This window comes from Notolepis coatsorum (genome assembly GCF_963971535.1).
Source record: "Notolepis coatsorum genome assembly, chromosome: 11".
NCBI lineage: Eukaryota > Metazoa > Chordata > Actinopteri > Aulopiformes > Paralepididae > Notolepis > Notolepis coatsorum.
Window position 1 is genome coordinate 8,161,149 of NC_140175.1, and position 6,000 is coordinate 8,167,148.

Here is a 6,000-nt window from a genome sequence, read left to right on the forward strand (position 1 = left end):
TAGAGATGTTCCGATACAATTTTTTCCTTTCCGATCCGATTCCGATACCTAAGCTTTGGGTATCGGCCGATACCGATACTTATCCGATACCAGTGCATACATTACATTTTTTTTTAAATATTATATAAATTATAAAACTTTTTATTTTATTTTATATATACAGCTACTGTTTTATATATACTGTTTTTTAGTAATAACTATAAAGTAATGGTATTTATTCAACAACAGGTGATTGTATAGATTAGTATTAGTTTCAGTAATTGAAAACGATCTCAATGAGTTCACCCATGGAAAGGTTGTTGGCACATTAGTTCCACACGGACATTATTCGTTGCTGCACTTGCTTCCACAAGAAGGCTCCGTTTAGTACCAGAGGCTCTGTTGTTGTGATTTTTGCACAATAAATATTCAACATTCTCTTTTGAGACTCCGCCTCAGACTCTTATCATTTGGCACTAAAAGCTAAACATTGTCACCGATATGGCTGTCCGCAACATGTCATTAATTGTGTACGCGACGTGCAATTGTGCAATGACGACGTTAACGTGAGCTAGGTTAGCTAGCATGAGCTACCGGTATATGGAAAGACTGTAACGTTACTGGTGACATTGTGATTTAACTTGGAATACTCCTTTGCCAACTTGCTGTACTTTGCTTGCAGGTCTGCAGCCATTATTGCTGGATTATGAATAGCCCCAATTTTAGCCAAGGTAACGTTAAAGCTAGCTTTCGGTTAGCTGTTCAATGCTAATAACACCAGCCACCAAGCGAACTCATCAGAGCTCCCCGTCAACAGCGCTCTGTCGGGACGATGGCATTTTAAGAAAGTATCTGCTCTGCTGTTAAAATGACAAATGGCAATTGACACTTTAATTCACGGTCGATTAAGCACACGTTTGTTTTATAATGCTCACTCAGCGAGTAGGGTATATCTGCAGAGCCACAGAGCCCAACGTCCGCAGTGTTGTTGATAAATTACGTCATATGGTATCGGAGCGCAACATTAGAGGGTATTTGCCGATACCGATACCAGCATTTTAGGCAGTATCGGCGGCATTTCCGATACTGGTATCGGTATCGGAACAACTCTAGTTCCAGTACCTCAACCTCCTCCCGGTAGGCCTTCTCGTCGTTGTCCGAGATCAGCCCCACCACCACTGTGTCGTCCGCAAACTTCACTATGGAGTTGGAGCTGAACTTGGCCACACAGTCATGTGTGTATAGTGAGTACAGCAGGGGGCTCAGAACACAGCCCTGGGGGGACCCGATGCTCAGGGTGATGGTGTTGGAGATCTGGCCCCCCACCCTGACCGCCTGGGGCCTTTCACTCAGAAAGTCCAGTATCCAGGCGCTCAGAGCGGAGCTCAGACCCAGCTCGATCAGCTTGTCCACCAGTCTGGTGGGGACTATGGTGTTGAACGCTGAGCTGTAGTCAATGAACAACAGTCTCACACAGCCCCTGTTGCGGCAGTAGACTGTCATAGACAGGTAGTGCCGAGGGGCTGAGTGGAGGAGTTCAAACAATTGACGCGCATCGTGAAATAACTCTGTTCCACGTCCAGGAAATACTTTTGAGGCTTTTATTCTTTTGCTTCATGAGACAAACAAAATACGATTTGCGCTTTGCGTGCTTGTGTGCTTTCAATATTGCGTGTGGCACAACCGGTCCCCAATGGACAAGCATGCTCACGTTCTTAGAACTATCTTGCGTGTGGTTGCGTTCTTCAATATTGCGCTCTTGCATGCTTTCAATATTGCGCTTTGCGGTCAAAAGAAAATATGCTCTCCTAACTCTCACCCCCTCTCTCCGTGAACTGTCAACCTCCGTGAACTGTCAAACGTGAAAAGGTGAATGAAATTCCATAAAAACACTCATTAGCGCCACACCCCCATGAGCATGCCCACCACCTAAAGTGACAGTACAACTAATAATACAACACAAATAGAATACTGAATGATAATAAAGAGACCTCCATTACGGCGCCTACAGCCCCCCTTCTGGCGTTCTAGGTGAGAGGGTGCTGTGCAGTACTTGGGAGACCGCATCATCAGTGGACCTGTTTGGCCTGTATGCAAATTGCATAGGGTCCATATCACTGGCGAGGGAGGCACAAATGTGATCCTTGACCAGCCTCTCGAAACATTTCATGGCCACAGAGGTGAGTGCCACCAGTCTGTAGTCATTGAGACCTGTTGGGGAGGGTTTCTTTGGTACCGGGATAATGGTAGACATCTTGAAGCAGGCAGGGACCACTGACTCCGCCAGGGATCGATTAAATATGGTGGTGAACACAGGGGCTAGCTGGTTGGCACAGGACTTAAGTATGCGTCCTGTTATTCCATCTGGGCCAGCAGCCTTTCTGGTGTTCACCTGCATAAATGTCAAATCAAATCAAATCAAATTTATTTATAGGGCCCGACAACACACGTTAATGTCCCCATGGGCCGTACAGATCTTCTTTAAACAAGTCAAGAAGAAAACATAACAATAAGTCAAGAACAGAACAAGAACACCATAAGGTGCAAAAATTTTTAGATGGATGCAAATAAATGAAAGAATGCAAGCACTCCCAGACATACCCCACGCGAAGGTAAGGAAAAACTCACTAAAACCTAACAATAGGGAAAAAAGCTCCACAGGCAGTGTGGAGGAGAGAAACCTTAGAAGGGCCATTCAAGGGGGGATCTCCCTTCTTAGATGTTGGTGATAGTAGTGTTGCAGACGGACAGTTGGTAAGCATGCACTCATGTGTGTAGTGGAACACAGATGAGTGCATGCAATAGCAACTGTACATTTTGAAAAATTAAAGATAGAGCTAATAGCGATAGCAACTGAACATTTTGAAAGATTAAAGATAGAGCTGATAGCAATCTATTTGAGGCACAGGGGCGGCGCAAAGAGGGTCACGTCCTCCCCGTCTTAGTCAAGGGACATTTAACACTCCGGTCGTTGCTCAGGGACAGCCGGAGACAGGGAGATAGGGGGCGGCGCAGAGAGGGTCACGAACTCCCCGACATCATCGCGGGACATCCGGCACTCCGGTCACCACTACGAGACCTCCGGAGACAGGGGGGCACGCAGAGGGGGTCGCAACCTCCCGGCCTTCGTCACAGGACGTCCAACACTCCGGTCAACACTCCAGGACAGCAAGTCATAGGGAGACAGGGAGACGGGACAGGCGTTAGACAGCTCATGAGATTGTAGTAGGCGGACATAGCAATAGATACAAGTGGTAGGCATATATGTGAATGGAGTAGATATATGAAGTAGGCGTATTATGTGAATAGAAATGGAAGTACTTAACCCAGCAATGAAACCGCATTGACTGTTAATCTGTTAACAGTCTGTTAATACTGTTAATCAGTTGACAGGACCACGGACAGACGGCGGTGAATAACTGATCCAAGGCCTCGGAGGTGCATGTAGAGCAGTCACTACAATCTTGGCCAAGACCCCGAGGCATCCATCACCTTAGTCAGCGCCAGGAGATGGGCACTCAGAGAGAAGGGGGGGGTGAGAAATGCTCTTCTCACACTGTGTACCGACAATGAGAGAGCGTCCCCGCCCCCAGCGAATACTCCCCCCGCGTGAATCCTTTCGGCAACTGGCTTGTCCTTCCCCGTTCCCGTTTGCCGCTCTGATTGGCCAGGTCATCAGTAGGTCATCCGCATAGAGAGCAATTTTGTGTGGTGTATTGTTGACCATTATGGGGACGATGTCCTCCGATTGCCTAATAAATTGGGCCAATGGTTCGAGGGAAAGCGCGAATAGTCCTGGGCTCAGAGGACAACCCTGTCTAGAAGATCTGGAGACTGGAAAAAGTGTGGAACAGTTTTTGCCTGTCAGTATCATTGCCGACGGCGAGGCATACAGGACTTTAATCATATGAATAAAATTCTTTCCAAGACCCATAACCTCAAGTACCTTCCACAGGTATGACCATTCTAGTCTGTCAAACGCCTTCATGGCATCCAAAGACAGAACTGTGGACGGAGCTGTATTGTCTTTACTGTTATCGACTACATGCAACAGCCTCCTAAGATTATCTGCAGCCAGGCGCCCCGGGATAAAACCAGTCTGATCGCAGTGTACCAATACCGTCATAAATCTCTGCAGGCGGCGGGCCAGCACCTTGGCAAACACTTTTAGATCGGCCCCGAGAAGGGCCTATAGCTACCACAATCATTGGGATCGTTATCCTTCTTGAGAAGTAAAGAAATCAATGCCATGTTGACATCTCTTGAGAACTCCCCTTGTTCGATAGCGTAATTAATCATATCGAGCATCAATGGACCCAGTTGTTTCAAGTTTCAAGTTTCTTTATTAGTTGACATGCAAAGATACAGAATACCTTCACATGGAATGCTTTTTTCTGTTATGCTCCTATGAGGATCATAGGACGCTTGGATCATACACATACAGCTCATTACAGTAATATTCCACAATTATTACATTTTAGATAGTAATAATGGTACAGAGCTTTGAGACAAACATATGCATATTCACCACCGCAAACAGACTGGCAGCCGTCATAGGCAGCGCCTATGCACAAGCCAAGTCCTGGGTGGGGGAGGTAGGGATTGCAGGTGGGGAAGCCGCTCGCCACTCTTATCTCCCAGAGGGCCTTCGACTCCAGCAGCTCCCCGTTTCGACCTTGGTCCAGGAATTTGTTTTGGCTGACTTACTGGCCCATTTATCCCAGCCACGTCACTTTAAATTTGATTTGAATAGAGTGAAATATAACTCTATTGATTTGAGTGGAGTGAGTTTTAACAACTCCGTCCAAATGACTGAATGCATTATTAGTCCAAGTGTCTTATCAGTTCATTTTGGTAGATCCTGTGCACGGTAAACGGATCCAAAATCTTCTTATTGCAGTCCAAAAGCTTCGATAATCCAAAAATGACCACGTTTTCAAGTTGGTAGCCCGATTATGATGTCCCAATAGGCATCATTTTCTTGAAGAAAATATGCAATCCACTGATTAGATCCATTTAGAGTTGATTTGAGTATAGTCCGGCCACCGGCACGAAGCAGAGCATAGCAGCGTCGGGCTCCATGGAGCAGTAGAGGCGGCGGTAGGAACGGCCTTGAAGGCCTAGGGAGAGAGGAAAGAAATGAGACTTGTCTCTGCAAGAGGTGGGAGGGTGTACAGTTGGTCCCAGAAAGCTAAATATACCTCGGGTGGAATCCCATCCCAGCCTGGTGCCTTACCCCTCTGCATTTCAGCAATCGTCTCCCTAAGTTCCATAAGAGTGATCGGTTTCCCCAGTTCCTTAGCCTCTTTCTCAGAAATGTGGGGTATCTCAAGCCCGCCAATGAACGATTCAAATTTAGAGTTATCGAAATTAACCTCTAAGCTATATAACTGAGTAAAACTCTTTAAAAGTGTTGTTGATCTTTTTTGAATCAGTAGTGACTGTTCCCTGTCGCGTCTTGATCGAAGGGATATCCGAGAAATGATCATTCGAGCGTATCTTCATTGCCAACAGATGGCTAGGCCTGGAACCGTGAAAGTAGTAATTTTGCCTTGTCCTATGTATCAAGAACTCAGACTGTTGTTTAAGTATGGAGTTTATTTCTTTCTTGACTATCTTACATTGTGTGTTTAGTCGTTCACTATAGTTAGTTTGCAAAGATGCGTACAGGTCCGCGTATAATGTTTCCAGTCCTTCTAGTTTTTTTGACCGGGATTTACTCAAATTGGAGGCGAAAAGTGTGACATGACCCCTGATAAATCCTTTCAATGCGTTCCACAGGACCCTAGGGTCTTCGACCGTGCCGACATTGATCTGCAAGAATTCAGCTAGTTTACTCCTGAACTCAGTACAGAAATCATCGTTCTTTAATAAGGTTGAGTTAAAACGCCACCTGGGAGCTCTCGTGGAAAGCCTGCCAAAGGTTGCCATAAGGAAAATCCCCTTGTGGTCCGAGAGAGCTAGGGGAACCAATGAGACGTCGAAACTATCAAACATATTAGGGGACGCGAATGCATAGTC